The following is a 21,641-nucleotide window of genomic DNA, read 5'->3' as shown; positions in this document are numbered from 1 at the left end:
TGCTGGGCTTAGGTGATCCTTCTGCCTCAGCCTTCCAAGTAGCTGGAACTACAGATGTACACCACCATTCCTGGATAGTTTTTGTGATTTATTTAGAGACGAAGTCTCACCAAGCTACCCAGGCTGGTCTCGAACACCTGGGCTCAGGCAATCCTCTCACCTCAGCCTCCCAAAGTGCTGGGATTACAGGTCTGAGCCACCGCGCCCAGCCCAGTTTTAATAGCTACATAACATTCTACCCCACTGATGCACTACACTTTTTTTTTTTTTTTTTTTTTGAGTCAGAGTCTTACTCTGTCACCCAGGCTGGTTTACAGTGGTATGCTCACGGCCACTGCAGCCTCGACCTGCTGGGCTTAGGTGATCCTTCCACCTCAGCCTTCAAAGTAGCTGGAACTACAGGTGTGTGCCACCCCACCCAGCTAATTTTGTGACTTAACTGTAGAGACGAGGTCTCACCAAGTTGCCCAGGCTGCTCTCAAACCCTCAAGCTCAGGCAATCCTCTCTTCTCAGCCTCCCAAAGTGCTGGATGACAGTACTCTACTAATCATGTCAATACTTTTAAAACTCTACACACACACAGACACAAAGAAAACTCTTCACATCCATACTCACCTAATTTAATTAAAGCACCCTTTTAAAAACTCTAAAATGGTGAGCATCTGCTGATTTCCCCCTCTTTCTCTGGAAACAACAACCCAATTTTCCTCTGGGAAACTCCTTCTCCCACTCTCTCTCCAAGACTTAGGTTCTGTTAGCTCCATCTTCTGATTCAGGTGGGCGTGTGACTGAGGCCTGACTAATCAGAGAATTGCATCCATCAAGCCATAGTATAGAACCTGCACATGGCCCATTTCAGGTCCCTGAAGGTCGGGCACAGATCTCTGTCTGAACTCTTGGGGTAAAGAAGCTTCCTTTTCTGCCTTACCTGAAGTTGTGAGGATGTAAGCCTCAAAGCCTATAGCTCTTACCTGCCACATGGTTGATACAGGGAAAAATGTGTGAAACTGGATCCAACCCAGAGAAATAGAGAGAAGCCCAGTTCTGCTAATAGCCTTTAAGTTACACCTGAAGCTATATCTATCCCTGTGCATTATTTTGTTGTTGTTGTTGTTTTGTTTAGTTTAGTTTTGGTTAAGACACATTGAGTTGGGTTTTCCATCACTGGCAACCAGAGTCCTGATTGATGAAATATGTCAGCATGGCAAAGTGTACAGAGAACCCACATCATGAATTCTCTCTTCTGGTTTCCATTCTAACAACTGACTCACAGGGGATCTTGGGCAAGTTTTTAACTGGTTCTGTCTGAATTCAAAAACTTGACTATATTTATTGGGCTTTCCCTAGGGATATGCTACATTCAATACTTTGTCCTAGTTGATAAGGAGTCCCCCATACCACTTAAGGGTGTATTTAAGCAGAGCAAAACCTAAAGCTTTCCTTCAGCTTTAGAATTCCCTTAACTGTTTATACTTGTTTGTTTATTGAGTCACACTCTGTCACTCAGGCTGGAGGGCAGTGGCATGTGGCTCACCACAGCCTCAACCTTCGGCTATGACGAACCTTCCACCTTAGCCTCCCAAGTAGCTGGAACTACAGGCTTGCACACCATACTTGGGTAATTTTTGTTTGTTTGTTTGTTTGTTTTTGTGGAGACAAGGTCTCGAACTCCTGGGCTCAAGTGATCATCCTGCCTTGGTCTCCCAAAGTGCTGGGATTACAGGTGTGAGTCACCATGCCCAACCTTTTAGCTCTTTTTAAATATGAGGCAAATCTATATTATTACTTTAACCTGAGTCTTTTGAAACACTACAGATCTGTTCAAGCCAGCTGAATGGCTTTAAAGACAAACTATCACAGTTCACTTGTGAAATCAGAATTCGAATACCATGTTAAAGGGAAAATAATGGGAAAAAAATGTTTAAATAACTTTGTGGGGGAGGGGGCCATTTTTTTTTTTTAAAGTAGAGGGATTTGTCTGCTACACCCTGACTCCCAGTTCCTCCTTCTCCTCTCAACTGTGACTATTACACCAGAATCCCTCTCCTCTGGCACTTCTCTTCCATAAAAACCAACACTCCCAAGTCCCATTCCTCTCCACTCTTTCTTAATAATATACTATTTGTAAATAGCTTTACAGTTTATGGAATGCAGTAAGTTCCCTACATATGAATGAGTTCCATTTCAAGAGCACATTCGTAAGTCCCATTTGTTCGCAAGTCCAACAAAGTTAGCCAAAGTACCCAGCTAACACCATCGGCTATATAGTACTGTACTGTAACCGGTTGAGAATACTTTTCGCACAAAAAAAAACCACAAACACAAAAATAAAGCCTTTTTCATCTTAAAGTATGGTACTTTGAAAAGTATAGTATTACAGTACAACAGCTGGCATATAGGGGCTGGCATCAAGTGAACAGGCAAGAGTTGTTGACTGGAGAAGGGAGAGGAAGTGGGAGATGGTAGAGCTGAAGGATCGTCAGCCATAGGAGACAGAGGGCATGCTGCAATTTCACTCATGCCTGATGCTGATGGCATAGGTTCTGGTTTCTTTCTGGATTCAATTCTACCTCCCCTCTTGAAAAATGCAAACTTGCATCTTTGAAAGTTCACAACTTGAAGGTTCGAATGTAAGGGACGTACTATATTTTCATTTATATCTTGTCTTTTAAAAATGACCCTTCCAAAAGCCCTGTAATTCCTATATTATTAAACATGAGTTCAAAGAGACTAATGGGAACAACAGATTGCAAACAGATTGCACATCTTCTGACTCCAAACCCACTGTTCTTCTGTCCCGTGCCACACGTTATATCCAGCAGTGCTTCCTCCCTGACATTCTGCTTCCTTATAGAAAGCGTCTAGAGTTGGATTATTCATGACCAACAGACACTAACTCTTCCCACCTCCATCATTCAACCTAACTCCAATATGGACTAAGGAGAAGATACAAAAGGAGTCACTAAGTGAAACATTACTTCTTCAGGAGGCTCTGGAGGGTCCAGATTAGAGGTGAACAGAATGAAGGCTCAGTCCTTTGGGCATATGATGGTAGGTGGTTGCTTTGAAAAGAAATTTGAATGAGCTACTTGGGCCAAGTTCAGAAATACCAAGGCCAAGTTTTACCATAGTTTGGTAAAAACCATCTGAGGGGTGCACGTGCTTTCCAAATTGCTAACAACATTTGGAGAATGTTGGAATGGGAAGGCTGTAGCCAGAAATCAAAACATAATGCACAAATTCGCCTCATTGTTGGAAGAAGAATGACTAGTGCATGGGAGGTAGTGATGCAGCAAATGACAATGGAAAAACATCTGACTGTAAATGAAAAACCCAGAATCGCAGCCCAATCCTGTCTCTAATTTACACGGTGTCTGGGACAATCTCGTTACAGCCCTGTTCTTCAACTGCCTCATCTATGGAACAAAAAAAGGGGTGGTGGTGAATGAGGTGTTCTCCCAAAGCCTTTCTGACTTTCATATTCAACATTCTCTTCATAAGGATTATGGATGACTCCTCTCTAATATCCCAGTCCATTCATCATTCATTATGAATTAACCCTGAGAAACCACAAAACGAACTCTCAGTCATCAGCTGTATAGCATTTAACTTACATGTTCATTTCCTTCTCTTTCAGCTTTGCTGAGAGATAAAAGGCAAAATTAAATATTGCTATGCTGAAAGTTTTATAAATCGACAAGCACTTAGAAATAGGAAGACAGAGGAAGAAAGGTCTCAGAACTGTATCCTGTACCTTAGCTTCCGATAAAACCTGTTTGGGAATTTCTGCACCCAAGTAGCCATAAAAGTTGAGAACTCAAACTAAGTCCAGTTAAAAGTTAAAATTTCAGAGAAAGTTGCTCCTCTCTCATGCATCCTCTCTCATTCATTTATCCACTAATTGTTTATTATCATTTTTTTTTTTTTTTTGAGTTGGAGTCTCACTCTGTCGCCCAGACTGGAGTGCAGTGGCCGCTCCCGGCCACCGCAGCCTCGACCTGCTGTGCTCTGGTAGTCCTTCCGCCTCAACCTTCCGAGTAGTCGGAATTACAGGCGTGCGCTACCATGCCCGGCTAATTTTTTTTTTTTTTTAATTGTAGAGATGAGGTCTCGCCTGCACAGGCGGGTCTCGAACCCGCGGGTTCAGGCAATCCACTCACCTCAACCTCCCAAAGGCGCGGGATTACAGGCTGAGCCACCGAGCCCGGCTTATTATTATTGAGTCAGAGCCTCACTCTTGTCACCCAGGCTGGAGTGCATTGGCACCATCACGGCTCACCACAGCCTCAACCTCCTAGGCAATCTTTCTGCCTCTGCCTCCCGAGTAGCTAGGACTACAGTTGCGCACCACCATGCCCAGCTAATTTTTTTAATTTTTTGTAGAAATAAGGTCTACCTATGTTGCCAGGCTGGTCTCGAACTCCTGGGCTCAAGCAATCCTCCCACCTCGGCCTCCCAAAGTGCTGGAATTACAAGCATAAGCCACCGTGCCCGGCTTCTTCACTAATTTTAAGACAAATGAAGAGAATTCCAGAGAACAGAGATAGGGCGGGAGAGGGCAGGGCTCCTCTTCCCCTGGCCCAGTCTGGCAGGGTCTAAAGCCCAGAAGCCTGAGTTAGGCCCAGAGGTCTCCTGTGCCACCCTGCAGATGGCCTCCCCAACCAGGCTCCTCCCCTACTTCCCACAAGTCTCCAAGCACCACCACACTGGCTGTTAAAGGCCTCTGCAGATAGCCTAATTTCACAGCCTCACCCCCTCCCAGCTATGTACACAAAGAGAAAGAAATAAAAGGGTACTTTGTTCATTTTTTAAGGCCCACAGGAGACACCACTAAACCCCATGTTCCTGGTGTGCTTTCTTTTCTTTAAAGCAATCAAGAGTTGAGCATGCTCTGAGCTAGTTAAGCAGTGAGGCGCAATCCACCCTCCAAAGACAAGGGGATGCTGCATTTGAAAGGGCTGGTTTGAAGTATGTAATATGTATCCCGAGCTTGAAGGAGCCCATACTTCTCTGTCCAGTAATTCACCTTCTGGAAACACACACAGAAGAAATCATTAAAGACGCAGATCAAAATAAATTCACAGAGCTATTCACTGCAGCATTTTTTACAACAGAAAAATGGGAACACTAAGTACTCAACTAATGGGGCAGCCCTGACTGTCATGTAGATATTTACAATCTACATGTGTTCACAATGAATTTAGCAATGAGCATGGAAAAATGCACATGGGGCAACCTCCTTGGGGCCCCTCCGGCTGTGGGAGCTTTTCTGTCCTCTTAATAAATCCTGGTTTTAAAAAAAAAAGAAATGAAAAAGAAAAACACTCATGATATAATGCTGTGTGAAAAAAAGGGGTGGGGGGCTCTTTTCCTGACTACATGAGGATCGACAACCATCATGAATGACATAGTCACTATTCAGACCAGAAAATTAATGATCAACCATCTGCTTAACGGAAACAAATGGTCATCGATGTCCTTCACTCCGGGAAGGCAACAATACCTAAGACAGAAATTCAAGAAAAACTAGTCAAAATGTACAAAACGACACCAGATGTCATCTTTGTATTTGGATTCAAAACTCATTTTGGTGGTGGCAAGACAACTAGCTTTGGTATGATTTATGATTCCTTGGATTATGCAAAGAAAAATGAACCCAAGCCAGGCTCAGTGGCTCCTGTAATCCCAGCACTTTGGGAGGCCGAGGTGAGTGGATTGCCTGAGCCCACAGGTTCGAGACCCGCCTGGGCAACTTAGCGAGACCTCATCTCTACAACACATCAAAAAATAAGCCGGGCATGGTAGTGCGTGCCTGTAGTTCCAGCTACTTGGATGGCTGAGGCGGAAGGATCGCCGGAGCCCAGCAGGTCGAGGCTGCGGTGGCCGGGAGCGGCCACTGCACTCCAGTCTGGGTGACAGAGTGAGACTCCAACTCAAAAAATAATAATAATAAAATAATAATAATAATAAACTAAAAACTTTTCATGAAAAAAAGAATATAGCCCAATAACTACAAAAAATATTGTCATAAAATGATGGTGCTAATCTTAAGAATGCTTTTAATGTTTCACCATTAAGTGTGATACTTGTTGTAGATGATTTGTAAATATTCTTTACCATGTTAAGAAAGCTCTCTTATAGACCAGGCATGGAGGCTCATGCCTGTAATCCCAGCACCTTGGGAGGCTGAGGTGGGAGGACTGTTTGAGGCCAGGAGTTCAGGATCAGCCTGGAAAACAAAGCAAGACGTTGTCTCCACAAAAAAATTAAAAAATTAAGCAGGTATGGTAGAAACTATTGATAACTTTACTATAAAAACCTGCTGAGAGCAGTATAAGAAATGGAAATTATAGACCAACTTACTTAGGAACATGTCAAGATTATAAAATGTGAGCAAATCTCAACCCAGCAATGTATAAAAAAGGTTATACATTATGGCCAAATTGGGTTTATCTTAGAATTGGTTTAACATCAGAAAATTCAAGCCGGGCTCAGTGGCTCAGCCTGTAATCCCGCGCCTTGGGAGGCTGAGGTGAGTGAATTGCCTGAGCCTGCGGGTTTGAGACCTGCCTGGGCAACTTGGCAAGACCTCATCTCTACAATAAATCCAAAATTAGCCAGGCGTGGTAGCGTGCGCCTGTAGTTCCAGCTACTTGGAAGGCTGAGGCGGAAGGATCACCGGAGCCCAGCAGGTCGAGGCTGCGGTGGCCGGGAGTGGCCACTGCACTCTAGTCTGGGTGACAGAGTGAGACTCCAACTCAAAAAAAAAAAAAAGAAAAGAAAATTCATATCGGCCGGGTGCGATGGCTCATGCCTATAATCCCAGCACTTTGGGAGGCTGAGGTGAGAGGATTGCCTGAGCCCACAGGTTCAAGATCTGCCTAGGCAAGTTGGTGTGACCTCATCTCTACAATAAATAAAAAAATTAGCTAGGTGTGGTGGTGTGTGCCTGTAGTTCCAGTTACCTGGGAGGTTGAGGCGGGAGGACCACCTGAGCCCAGGAGGTCAGAGTTGCAGTTAACCATGCCACTGCACTCCAAGCCTGGGCGACAGAGTGAGACCTTTTGTGAATATTTTTTGCATGATTTAATATTAAACATTAAGACATTTTTCTCTGCATCTACTGATATGTGTCCATTAATTTGTTAATATGATTTTTTTTTTTGAGTTGGAGTCTCACTCTGTCGCCTAGGCTGTAGTGTAGTGGCACACTCATGGCCACCGCAGCCTCAACTTGCTGTGCTCAGGTGATCCTTCCACCTCAGCCTTCCAAGAAAAAAGCCTTTTTTATACATTACTGGGTTGAGATTTGCTCACATTTTATAATCTCTACATGTTCCTAAGTAAGTTGGTCTGTAATTTCCATTTCTTATACTGCTCTCAGCAGGTTTTTATAGTAAAATTATCAATAGCTTTATAAAATTATTTTCTATTCACTGAAAGAATCTATGCAAGCTTGAAATTATTTTTTCCTTGAAAGTTTGCTAGAACTTGCTGGTAAATCCATCTAAGCCTGGACTTTCCTTTAAGGAGAAATATTTGATACCAGTTTATTTTATTTAGAAATTATAGCATTCAGGCCTTCTATTTACTTGCCTAGAAATTCATTCAATTCATCTAAGCTTTCAAATGTTTCAGCCTAAAGTTGTTCATCATATTATTAACATCATTCTGAAATCTACAGCTTTGTTTTTTTCTGTTCGTATTATTGCTGATTTGTGCCTCTCTCCTTTTCCCTTACATCAGTCTCATCAGGTGTTTATCAGCATTACTAAAGCAAAATCTGTCATTAGTGATCCCTTCCATTGAATACCATGGACTTACTACTATCATCTCCTTTCATCTGCTTTCTTTGGGTCAATTTTGCATCTTTTTCTAACTTTCCAATTTCAATATTTAAATATTCTCAGGCTTTCATCTTTTCGTAATATAGAGACTTGAGATTACGCATGTGGTAGCTGCTTTCCCAACCTCCAAGTTTTGACCTGTAGTATTTTTATCATTTAGTTAAAAGTATATTCCAGACCAGGCGCAGTGGCTCACGCCTGTAATCCCAACATTTTGGGAGGCAGAGATGAGAGGATTGCCTGAGCCCAGGAGTTTGAGACCAGCCTGGACAATTTGGCGAGACCTCATCCCTACAATAAACTAAAAAATTAGCCAGGTGTGGTGGTGCACGCCTGTAGTTTCAGCTACTTGGAGGGTTGAGGCAGAAGGATCACCTAGCCCAGCCGGCCAAGGCTGCAGTGGCCATGAGAGTGCTACTGCATTCCAGCCTGGGTGACAGAGTGAGACTCTGACTTAAAAAAAAAAGTATTTTCTGAATTCATTACTTCTTTTTGGACCCAAGAGTAATTGTGAAACACATTTCTATAATTATTCATAGTTATCTTTTTGTTACAGTTTCTAGTTTAATTGCATTGTGGTCATAGATCTAGTCTGTTTGATGCCAATCCTTTGAAAATTGAGACTAGTTTGATGACAGTTTGAGGTCACATTTCATAAATGTTTTATGTGTATTTGAAAAGAAGGCGTATTCTGCAGTTTTGAGATGCTATGATCTTCATATGCCTGTCAGCTCAAATTTATTAGCTATTTTTCAAAGCTTACATATTAGCTGATTTTTTCCCCATTTTATCAAGCACTGAGGAAGTACATTAAAATCTCACTGGAAATATATGTATTTCTTGTTGGAGCTCTCTCAATTTTTTACTTAATATATATTGAGATAATGTTATTAGATGCATGTAAGTTTTTTTAAATTTTTTTTTTAGTGGGAGTCTCACTCTGTCGCCCAGACTGGAGTGCAGTGGCAGCCTCGACCTGCTGGGCTCCAGCGATCCTTCCGCCTCAGCCTTCCAAGTAGCTGGAACTACAGGCGCGTGCTACCACGCCCGATGAATTTTTTTGATTTATTGTAGAGATGAGGTCTTGACAAGTTGCCCAGGCGGGTCTCGAACCTGCGGGCTCAGGTGATCCACTCACCTTGGCCTCCCAAAGCTCTGGGATTACAGGCTGAGCCACTGAGTCTGGCCGGTCAATATATTTAACCTTCTCCCAAACTATACAAGAATCTTAGAACACATTGTTTTTGCTTCTCCAACTTATATCACTAGTTCCTACTGAAGACATCATTATTATTATTATTTTATACAGTCAAATATGCTCTAATTTACAAAAGTTTGTTCTTGCTCTTCATCACTTCATGTTTCTGAGACCTTCCAGAATTATTATTATCTGGGAATGATTTTCTTCTGCCTATAGCATATCATCCTGCTAGAACAAATTCTCTGGGTCTTTGTAAGCCTGAAAGGTCTTTATTTTCTCCTTTTTTTTTTTAGGTTTTTTAATAAAAATAGAATCCTAAGCTGACAGTTAATTTCTCTCAGTACATGAAAAATAATATTCTACTGTCTTCTGGCTTCTACTCTTGTATTGTCAGGACAATTTGTCATGTCTCTGAAGATAAGTTGCCTCTTCTCTTCTCTCTGGTCTTGCTTAGGATCCTCTCTTTATCTTCTGTGCTCTGCAATTTAATTATATTTTGTCTATATGTGGATTTCTTTTTACTGATCTTGCTTGGTATTCATATGACTTTAGCAGTATGTGAAATGATGCTTTTTATTGATCTTTGAAAATTCTCAGCTATTGCCTCTTTAAATGTTACCTCTTTCCATTTTCTTTCATTTTTTTCTGAAACTAAAATTAATTTTTTTTAGATTCAGTTGACTAATTTTTTACTCAACTTGCATTTACCTATTAATAAATCCATTTATTGAGTTATTTTTAATTATTATGTATATATTTGTTCAAGTTCTATTTGGTTCTTTCTCAAATGAGCTTGGTTAGTCTTTACAGTTAATTATCCTCAACTCACATCTTGTGTTTAGGGGAGGTTTGGGTTTTGGTCTTGGTTTTACTATAAGCTCATTTGCCTTCTAATTTCACTGGTGGGAATTCTCTGTAGTCTAAGAATAAAAGATTTATCCAAAAAAGGAATAACGTTGGCTTCTGCTCAGTACCAGGGACACTTCCAACATAGGAACACTTTATACCAAATTTCCAACTTGAGTTTGTACTGACCACGTAATCATGGTGAATTCCAGATGCACACCTGTATCAAAGTTGGTTTAAGATCACAAATTCTCAGGACCAAATAATCTCAGCAACAATACAAGCGATTTTGGTTTTGGTTTTTTTTTTTTCAATTCATCCTTGCATTGAGGGAAAAGTTTTTTGAAATCCTAGATTTATGATTAAAGGGCCCCTTCTCAGAAATCTCACCTTCTCTCTCGTCCCCTGTGTCCTCAAGCCACATTCAAGTAAACGTGGGTGGTCTGGCACGTGTCTTCAAGGTAAAAGCCAGCTTCAGTGCTCAGATGACCACTCTTCACAGAGCTTTTGGCCTGAGTATTCATCAATTTCTTACTGGTTCATTGCATTTAAGAAAATCATCTATTTTAATGGTTGGGCATGGTGGCTCAATGCCTATTAATTCCAGCACTTTGGGAGGCCAAGGCAGGAAGATTGCTTGAGCCCAGGAGTTCAGTTCAAGACCAACCTAGCCAATGTAGTGAGACCTCGTCTCTATAAAAAATTTAAAAATTAGCTGGATGTTGTGATGCACACCAGTAGTCCCAGCTACTCGGGAGGCCAAAGTGGAAGGACACCCAAATCAGGACCTGGTCTAGCCCAAAAATTAGCTCAGTGCTTTCCCACTTTGTCATTAACAGCTGACATTTTTAAGCACTTCCTACAGCCAGGTATCATAGTAAACATTTTACAAGTATTATTTTATTTAATCCTTACAGTTATCCCAAGGGCTAGGCATAATGGTTATCATCATTTTACTGATACAGAAACCAAAGCACAGAAAAGTTAAGTAATTACCTAAGGTCCCACAGCTATCAAGTGACAGCACTAGGATTTGAACTCAAAAAATCTTAACTCCAAAGATTTCCAATTTAAGATTTAGGTAATCTTGAGGTCAGGTACGGTGGCTCATACGTTGGAAGGCCAACGTAGGATTGCTTGAGTCCAGAAGTTTGAGACCAGCCTGGGCAACACAGAAAGAATGAAACATGAAAAAAATTAGCCAGGCATGATGACGCACACCTGTAGTCCCAGCTACTTGGGAGGCTGAGGTGGAAGGATCACCTAAACCCAGGAGGTCAAGGCTGCAGTGAGCTATGATTGTGCCACTGTACCTTGGCATGGGTGACAGAGGCCCTGAGAAGAAGGAAGAAGGGAGAAGAAGGAAGAGAAGGGGAAGGAAGAGAAGAAGGAGAAGAAGAAAGAAAAAAGAAAAGAAAGAAAAAAAAGAAAAGATTTGGGTAGTTTTGCTTCCTAACAAATAATATAAGAGAGGGAGAGAGCCATTGATTTGTTAAGCACCTTGGAGAGGTGAATCTCTCTCTGTCTCTAATTTACTTTCTAAATACTCTTTGTTTGAAAAACCTAAATAAATAAATAAATAAGAGAGGGAGAGAGAGAAAGAGAAAGTGAAAGAATATACCAGAGACAGTTGTGGACCTACACTTTCCAATCTACAATTCTTTCCACCTTCCTCTGCTCATGTCAGAATGGGCATATTTCCAGCATTTTATACCCCTTCATTTAAAACGTGGGCACAAAGTCCAGACTGGAGATTAAGACTACATTAGAAAACAACACCTGCCAGGTGCCATGGCTCACGGCTGTAATCCCAGCATTTTGGAGGCGGAGGCAAGAGGATTGCCTGAGTCCAGGAGTTCGAGACCAGCCTGGGCAACTTGGCGAGACCTCGTCTCTACAACAAACCAAATCAAAAAATTAGCTAAGAGTGGTAGCACATGCCTGTAGTTCCAGCTACTTCAGAAGCTAAGGTAGAAGGATCTGCTGAGCCCAACAGGTCAAGGCTGTGGTAGCCATGATTGTGCCACTGCACTCCAGCCTGGACAACAGAGTAAGACTCCTACTCAAAAGAAAATGAAAACAACACCTAAATTAATGAATGGGAACCTGACAATTAGGTTTCAACTCTCAGTGGCCATAAATCTTGAAGTCTAGTCCAGTAGTAACATATTTAATAACATCTGAAGATACTTCCTGATGACACACAAACAGCAGATTTATTTTACAATTCTTATTTCATCTACCCATCTGTAGGTCTGACATCCAAGAAATTCTTCTTGATCCCTCTTGTTTCTAAACCAGTGATTTCCAAACTTTTTAAATATTAGGAATGGATTCAGGACAGCACTGCTCACAATTCCTTCATGTGCAAGGTCTTCCAAAATTCAGCCTAAGAAAGGACATCCTCCAGAGAAGGGCAGATCTCCCAGTTCTCCCAGTTCCCCTTACCCTCTCTTCAGTTCGCTTCCCCACCCTCTAAGGAGTGAAGGGAGCTCACCACAGAGAATGTGTCCAATTCTTGCCTTTGCCTGTTTTCCCTACCCCTTCCACCCAACAATGAGGAGTGCAGCTACACCAAGAGATCCGCCTTACACCAGGCAACTTAAACTCCAAACATCATCCCTCCCCCTTCTAATTACATAGCAGGAAAAGGTGGAAGAAGCACTTTCCCATTTTGTGCCCTAAAACAGGAGTATGCAGGATCCTGTAAGGCGCAAAGGGCTATGATTATCCCCAATCAATTTAGGAATCAAATAACCCACACATATGCCTTTGCCCTGCTACAAGAAGGCAGGCACTGAGGGGATGGAGAGATGCTTAAATGATGGTCTTAGCCATCAAAAAGGTAATGATCAATCAGCCGGGCATGGTAACACGCGTCCGTAGTTGCAGCTACTTTGAAGGCTGAGGCAGAAGGATCGCTGGAGCCCAGCAGGTCGAGGCTCCAGTGGCCGGGAGCGGCCACTGCACTCGAGTCTGGGCGACAGAGTGAAACTCCGACTCAAAAAAATTTTTAAAAAAAGGTAATGATCTAGATGGAAGAACGAGGCATGGAAATAAAAAAAGATGCATGTAAAACCTGTACAGCAAGGAGCAGAATAAAACAGATGCAAAAGAAGCATACCGTTTCTTCAAAAGAAGAAGCCAAGATGGTCAGAAAAGAGTTTCTAGAGGGCAGAAGATTAGAGCCAGACGGCAAAGGATCGACAAAGACGGAAGAGAAGGCAAGGGTATATGGGAAGGACATTTTGGTCGAAAGGAACAGTACATGCTCAGAAAACTGTTCTCAGTTATCCAGGAAAAATTACTAAGGTGCATTATTAATATGCTGTTTAAGTACAATGTGATATAATAAAGAAGAAGTAAGGAAACTGACCAAAATAACATTTCACAAAGAATGCTTAAAAATATATGCCCTGAAATAGATCTCTTTAGAAGAGTAATAGTGATCATAAAACCTATAATTTTGTATAACTCTTAGCCTAAGATTTTGGTGGTAAAGTTGCGAATTAAAATTTTGTTTCTCCAAAGCCAGCAGAGATATTGCTAACTCTCTAATGGGTCAACAGAGGGCCTCTGCTATGTGAAGATGCAACAATATCAGAAAGTGGAAGAAGGAAATGCAAACAGTCCTCAAGGAAACAGGATGAGATTTTTTTTTTTCAGTTGGAGTCTCACTCTGTCGCCCATACTGGAGTGCAGTGGCCGCTCCCAGCCACCGCAGCCTCGACCCACTGGGCTCCGGCGATCCTTCCACCTCAGCCATCCGAGTAGCCGGAATTACAGGCATGCGCTACCACGCCCGGCTGATTTTTTGATTTATTGTAGAGATGAGGTCTCGCCAAGTTGCCCAGGCAGGTCTCGAACCCGCGTGCTCAGGCAATTCACTCACCTCAGCCTCCCAAAGCGCTGGGATTACAGGCTGAGCCACCGAGCCCAGCAGAGATGAGATATTAAACCTGGTTTGCTCACAAGAATTCTCAAGTTCAAGAGAGCACCAAAAAAATCTGTTAGATATTTTAAATTGTAGAAACTCATCTTTGCTTTTCATGCACTGAATTCCTAATTCTTGAGAAGCTGGGGGGGGCGGGAAACAGAAGCTAGCAGAAGTAGCTCATGCAAATACTTTCACTGCACTTAACATTAACTGATTCTCTTCAAGCTTTCAAGTTCTTGATTTTTTTCAAGTCTAATAAGCAACCTGTTTGAAGTTGCCACCTAAAAAAAAAAAAGAATGTCATCTAGCATTAAAGAGACAAAATAAATAAATAAAACCAAACAGCATTACAAATTCCTCAAATGAAATTAATAATATAGATTTTGGTGGGATTTTTTGTTTTGTTTACTTAAACAAACAACGTACCAAAAGGGGAGGGTTACATTTAAAGACATAGCAACTAGACTGGGCGTGGTGGCTCACCCCTGTAATCCCAGTACTTTGGGAGGCAGAGGTGAGAGGACAGCCTGAGCCCGGGGCTTCAAGACCTTGTCTCTACAATAAATTAAAAAAATTAGCCAGGCATGGTGGCTTGCGCCTGTAGTTCCAGCTACTTGAAAGGCTAAGGCAGAAGGATCACCTGAGCCCAGCAGACAGAGGCTGCGGTGGCCATGAGCATGCCACTGTACTCTAGCTTAGGTGACAGAGTTAGACTCCAACTCCAAAAACTAAAAATAAAGATATAGCAACTAAATCCTGGTTGTCACTGTCCTATATGCTTTACTGCCACCCTTTATTATTCCATGGGAATCTCGTTCCCATTAAAGAAACAGCAGGGATCTCCTGACTGTCCAAGCAAATAGCATCAGAACTCATTGAAGCTGAATGCCCAACATTTTTTCTTTCCTTCAGTAACGCTAAGAGACAAGAAATCTATGCAACCACAATAAGGGACAATAAGAAATTCAAGGGTGAGAGAAGAGCCGAACCTTCTGTTGATACTACCCTGCCAGAACTGGCCATTCCTTGGGGGTACCAAAGATATCAGCTTTCCTAGAGCTGGAACAATAGGGAAAATGTTGAGTTTTGGCATGAAGGTGTAAAAGGCAACTAAAAGCATATTATTTAAGAAAAGTAAGTGTCCCAACCCTAGTCCTCCACCAGGCAGTGGTCAAAAAAGCTATTCACTTGCTTTTTCTTCAGAATTGATCGTTTAATCTATACTGAAAGGAAAGAAGAGATACCCTCCTCTGAGGCTTTGTTCAAAATGGAAATTTATAAAGTCACCACTATAACTTGCTTAAAAGCAAGTTTCATCTGTACCAACATACTAATTTCTACCTATCAGATTAGCAAAAACAATAAAAGTAAAGTTTGATGACAAACTGTGTCAGGGAGGGTATAAAGAAATCACTACTGTGATTTATTTCTGATAAAAGTAAAAACTGTCTGTAGAGGCCAGTTTGACATTGTTTATCAAAATTACAAATGTGCAGAAGCCAAGCCCGGTGGCTCAGCCAACAATCCCAGCACTTTGGGAGACCAAGGTGAGTGGATTGCCTGAGCCTGTGGGTTTGAGACCAACCTGGGCAACACTGTAAGACCTCAACTCTACAATAAATAAAAAATTAGCCGGGCATGGTAGCATGCGCCTGTAGTTCCGGCTACTTGGAAGGCTGAGGTGGAAGGATCACAGGAGCCCAGCAGGTCGACACTGGGGTGGCTGTGAGCATGCCACTACACTCCAGGCTGGGCAACAGAATGAGACTCCAACTCAAAAAAAAAAAAATTACAAATGTGCATACCTTTGACCCAGCAATTCCACTTTCAAAAATACATCCTATACCTGTACTTGAACATGTGTTAAATGATATATATAGAATTATTTGCTGCACCATTGTTTGCAAAAGATTAGAAGCAACCTAATTGTTGATTAATCTGGCTAATTTACGGTACATCCATGCAGTGGAAAATATACAGCTATTAAATAAAGAAACAAATAAATAAAAGAAGAGCAAGATGGTAGAATAAGTAACTTCACAAGAGCTAAAGAAACCAAATGAGGGCCAGGCACAGTGGCTCACGTCTATAATCCCAGCACTTGGGGAGGCCAAGGTGAGAGGATTGCCTGAGCCCATGGGTTCAAGACTAACCTGGTCAACTCGGCAAGACCTCATCTCTACAATAAATAAAAAAATTAGCCGGGAATGGTAGTGCGAGCCTGTAGTCCCAGCTACTAGGAAGTCTAAGGCGGAAGAATCGTCTGAGCCCAGCAGGTAGAGGCTGTGGTGGCTGTGAGCATGCCACTGCACTCCAGCCTGGGCAGCAGAGTGAAACTCCAACTCAAAAAAAGAGAAAGAAACCAAGTGAGAGAATTCAGCACTTAAATGTAGCACAGAAGTCAGAAAAAAACACACTGAAGAAGGTAGGAAGGACAATTTTACATTGCCCAGGTCATCCCTGCCTCAACCACAGGCAGCACTGCTTGGAGAGATTCCCTCTGCTTGAGGGAAGAAAAAGGACATGAACACTGAACTTTACCTCAGACCCCCAACACCAGGCCCAACCCAATAAAACCCAGAACTGAGAGGGCCCCCACAGCTCCAGACTCTAGACTAGTACCAATGGACTGAGTCTCCATACTTACCCTGGCTCCAAGCCAGATGCCACAGTCCTAAACTCCAGACCTGCCCAGTGGGCTTGGTCTCTGAGCCCACCCCACTGTCACGCTGACTTCAGAGGCCACAGGCTCCAAACCAGTCCCCATAGCACTGGGCTATCTGCATGCCTCAGAGCCAAGCCAGCCTCCACAGACTTAGGCTCCAAGCCCACCCCAGGACCAAGTCAATTCCCATGGACTCAGGCTCCAGGCCCATCTTGATGGGTTTATGGGCCAGACCCATACCAGTGCCTACCCAGCACCTACAGACTCAAGCTCAAGGCCCACTCCAGTTCTAGGTTAGGCCCTGACAACCCAGACTTCAGGCCAGTCCTTATAGATAATAGGTTCTAGGTCCACTCTTCTGTACTCAGGCAGCAGGCTTAACCCATACCCAATCAACAGGTCTACCCAAGAGGATCCAGGCACCTGGTTCAGCCCTGCAGATCGAGATGCAAGGTCTGCCCATCTGCTGACCCAGACATTAAGTTCAAGAACTTAGGCAACAAGCTTACCCACACAGCACACTGCCCAGAATCTCCAGAAGAACTGACTGGTAAAAGGCCTTCCCAAACAAAATCAGTCTAGAAAGACTGGAAGAAGTCCTTGCTTCGAATGCACTGACGCCAAACCACAGCCACAAGAATTAAGAACAGTCAGGGGAACATGATATGACCAAATGAACAAAATAAAGTACCAGTAACCAATCCTAAAGAAAAGGAGATTTATGAACCACTTGACGAAGAACACATTATAATTTAAAGGAAACTCAGTGTATTCAAGAAAATACAGAGAAGCAATTCAACAAAAATCAGAAAAACAATAAATGACCAAAACAAAAAAATTAATAGGAAGATTAAAATTATTTTAAAAAGCAAACAAAATTCTAGAGCTCAAAAAGTCAATAAACTAAACAAAAAGGACTAAAGAGTGTCAACAGCAGAACTGATCAAGAAAAATAATCTGTGAATTTGAAGACAAATTATTTAAAAATATATAGTCAGAAGAGGAAAAAAAGAATGCAAAGAAATAAAGAAAGCTTATAGGACTTACAGGACAGCATCAAAAGAGCAATTTTTTTTTTTTTTCGAGTTGTAATCTCACTCTGTCGCCCAGACTGGAGTGCAGTGGCCGCTCCCAGCCACCGCAGCCTCGACCTGCTGGGCTCCGGCGATCCTTCCGCCTCAGCCTTCCAAGTAGCTGGAACTACAGGTGCGCGCTACACGCCCGGCTGATTTTTGATTTATTGTAGAGATGAGGTCTCGCCAAGTTGCCCAGGCGGGTCTCGAACCCTCAGGCTCAGGCAATCCACTCACCTCAGCCTCCCAAAGCGCGGGATTACAAGCTGAGCCACCAAGCTGGCTGAGCAAATATTTTAATTAAAAACATTAAAGTAAGAAAAGAGAAAGACAAATGGCCATAAAATTTAAAGAAATAGTAGCAGGAAACTTTCCAACTCTGGAGAAAGATATACTCAGGTATAGGAAATTCAAAAGTCCCTTGATGATGCAGATTCAATCCAAACCAGACTACACCAAGATCTATTATAACCAAGCAGTCAAAAAATCAAAAACAAAGAGAATATCCTTAAAGCAGCAAGAAAAAAGAAGCATATTACATATTAAATCACTCCAATAAGTCTGGCAGTAGACTTCTCAGTACAAACCCATAGACCAGAAGAGAATATGAAGATATATTGATAGTTCTAAAGTAAAAAAACTGGCAACCAAGAATATTTTACTCAGAAAGTTGTCCTTTAGAAACAAAAACAAGATTAAGACTTTCTCAGACAAACAAAAATTGAAGACATTCATCTCCACCAGACTTGTCTTACAATAAGTGCTAAAAGGAACTCTTCAAACTGAAAAAAAGGATGCTATTTAGTAACACAAAAACAGATGAAAATATAAAATGCACTGATAAAAGTATCACAAAGGAAGACAGCAAGAGAAGAATGAACACAGGATCTAAAACCAGAAAACAATTGACAAAATGACCGTAGTAAGTTCTTACCTATCAATAGTTATCTTGAGTGTAAATGAATTGAATGATTAAATTTTCCAAAAGACATAAAGTGGCTGAAAAGATAATAAACAAAAAAAACAGGACCCAACTATATGCTGCTCACAAGAGATTCACTTCAATTTTTAAAATATACATAAGCTGGGCTCGGTGGCTCAGCCTGTAATCCTGCACCTTTGGGAGGCTGAGGTGAGTGGATTGCCTGAGCCCGCAGATTCGAGACCCGCCTGGGCAGTGAGACCTCATCTCTACAATAAATCAAAAAATCAGCTGGGCATGGTAGCGCATGCTTGTAATTCCGGCTACTTGGAAGGCTGAGGCGGAAGGATCGCCAGAGCCCAGCAGGTCGAGGCTGCGGTGGCCGGGAGCAGCCACTGCACTCCAGTCTGGGCGACAGAGTGAGACTTCAACTCAAAACATAAAAATAAAAAATACATAGACTGAAAATTAAGGGATAAAGAAAGATATTGCCTGCAAATGGAAACCAAGAGAGCATGAGTAGCTATACTTTTATCAGATAGCATTGACTTTAAGTAAAAAACTATAAAAAGAAACAAAGGCAGTCATTGACAATGATAATGAGATCAAATCATCAAGTGGATTTAACAATTATAAATATATATGCACCTAACATCAGAGCACATAAATATATAGAGTAAATATTGATATATTTGAAGGAGAGAAACTTAAATATAATAATAGCAGGGGACTTCAATACCTCACGTTTAGCAATGGACAGATCAACTAGACAGAAAATCAGTAAGGAAACACTGGATTTAATCCAAACTTTAGACCAAATGTGTGACTTAACAGACATACACAGAACATTCTCTATCCAACAGCAGCAGAATATACTTTTTCTCAAGCAAATATAGAACATTCTCCAGGATAGTTCATACATCAGGTCACAAAACAAGTCTTAACAAATTTAAGAGGATTGAAATCATATCAAGTATTTTTTCTGACCACAATGGTATGGAATTAGAAAAAAAAATAACATAAAGATCCGGGCTTGGTGGCTCAGCCTGTAAACCCACGCTTTGGGAGGCCAAGGTGAGTGGATTGCCTGAGTCCATGGGCTCGAGACCCACCTGGGCAACTTGGCGAGACCTCATCTCTACAATAAATCAAAAAAAATTAGCTGAGTGTGGTAGCGTGCACCTGTAGTTTCAGCTACTTGGAAGCCTGAGGCAGAAGGATTGCCGGAGCCCAGCAGGTCGAGGCTGTGGTAGCCGGGAGCGTGCCACTGCACTCCAGTCTGGACGATTGAGTGAGACTCCAACTCAAAAAATAAAAAATAAAAATAAAGAATTTCAGAAAATTTCTGAACACATGAAAATTAAATAACACCCGAACAATGAGTCAAATAAGAGAACAGTGGGAAATTTTAAAATATCTTTGAAATAAACAAAAATGAACACACAATATACTAAAACACATGAGACACAGCCATAACCTTCTAAAAGGGAAGTTTATAGCATTAAGTGTCTATGTTAAAAAAAAAACAAAAAACAAAAAACTGGAAACAACCATGCTGCCCATCAAAAGAGGACTGGATTAAAAAAATGTAGTACATATACAAGATGGAATACTACACAGCCATAAAGAACAAAATCATGAATTTCACAGCAACCTGGATGGAACTAGAGTCTATAATACTGAGTGACCTCTCACAGAAACAAAGATCCGACTATCACATGTTGACCTTGAACATCCAATGTAATACCATAAGAGAATGACGGTACTGGGAAACTATGGGGGGGGAGGGGGATGGGATTAACAGTCGCAAATATCTGTCTGGGGATGGGGAAACACCTCTTATCAACAGGGTGCCTGAATGAAACGTAATTGTACATCTAACCCTTAACTGTACCCCACAAAATCATAATAAAAAATACTGATTAAAAAAAAAGAAAAAAAAAAAAAGAGGAAAGAAAGGAAAGAAGATCTCAAATAAACCACCTCAGGGAAGCACCAGAAACGCAAGAACAAACTAAGCCCAAAGTTAGTAGAAGGACAGAAATAATAGATATCAGAGCAGAAATAAATGAACTAGAGACTAGAAAAATAATAGAAAAGATCAACAAAAATAAGATTTGATTTTTAGAAAAGATAAAGAAAATTAATAAACCTCTTGCTAGAATTATTAAGAAAAAAAAGCTTCAAATGAGTAAATTCAAAAATGGAATAGGATACTAACAATGATATCACAGAAATACAAAAGAGCATAAGAGATTGCTATGAATAATTATATGCCAAAAATTGGATAACCCAAAAGAAATGGATAAATTTCTAGACACATACAACCTACCAAGACTGAATCATGAAAAGACAGGAAACCTGAACAGACCAATAATGAGTAAGAATATTGAATCAGTAATAAAAAGTTTCCTATCAAAGAAGAGCCCAGGATATGATGACTTCACTGCTGAATCCTACTCAACATTTAAAGAAGAACTAATACCAATCTTTTTCAAACTCTTCCAAAAAATTGAAGAGGGATACTTCCCAACTCATTTTATAAGGCCAGCATTTCCCTGATACCAAAGCCTGACAAGGAAATACAAGAAAATTACAAGCTGGGCTCGGTGGCTCAGCCTGTAATCCGCGCCTTTGGGAGGCTGAGGAGAGTGAATTGCCTGAGCCCGCGGGTTTGAGACCCACCTTGGCAGGCGAGACCTCATCTCTATAATAAATCAAAAAATTAGCCAGGCGTGGTAGCGTGCGCCTGTAATTCCGACTACTCGGAAGGCTGAGGCAGAAGGATCACCGGAGCCCAGCGGGTTGAGGCTGCAGTGGCCGGGAGCAGCCAGTCTGGGCGACAGAGTGAGATTCCAACTCAAAAAAAAAAAAGAAAAGAAAAGAAAATTACAGGCAATATCCCTGATCAACATAGATTCAAAAATCCTCAAAGAAACACTAGCAAAATGAATTCAATAGCACATTAAAAAGATCATTCTCCATGATCAAATGGGACTTATCCCAGAGATGCAAGGATAGTTCAACATACACAAATCCATAAATGTGATACACCACAGTAACAGAATGAAAAATAGAAACCATATGATCATTTCAATAGATGCAGAAAAATAATTTGACAGAATTAAACAGCTTTTCATTTTATATAT

The 21,641-nt window shown here is 41.5% G+C and overlaps 1 protein-coding gene across 1 annotated transcript in view; it reads right to left on the bottom strand.

Moving 5' to 3' along the window:
• PLCH1 (phospholipase C eta 1) overlaps positions 1-21,641 on the bottom strand; it is a 260,899-nt gene that overhangs the window by 228,095 nt on the left and 11,163 nt on the right. The window lies entirely within an intron of this gene.

This window comes from Carlito syrichta, unplaced genomic scaffold (assembly GCF_000164805.1).
Source record: "Carlito syrichta isolate Samal-C Ts95f unplaced genomic scaffold, Tarsius_syrichta-2.0.1 Scaffold307199, whole genome shotgun sequence".
Taxonomy (NCBI): Eukaryota; Metazoa; Chordata; class Mammalia; order Primates; family Tarsiidae; genus Carlito; species Carlito syrichta.
This window is presented reverse-complemented; position numbering and strand designations above follow the sequence as displayed.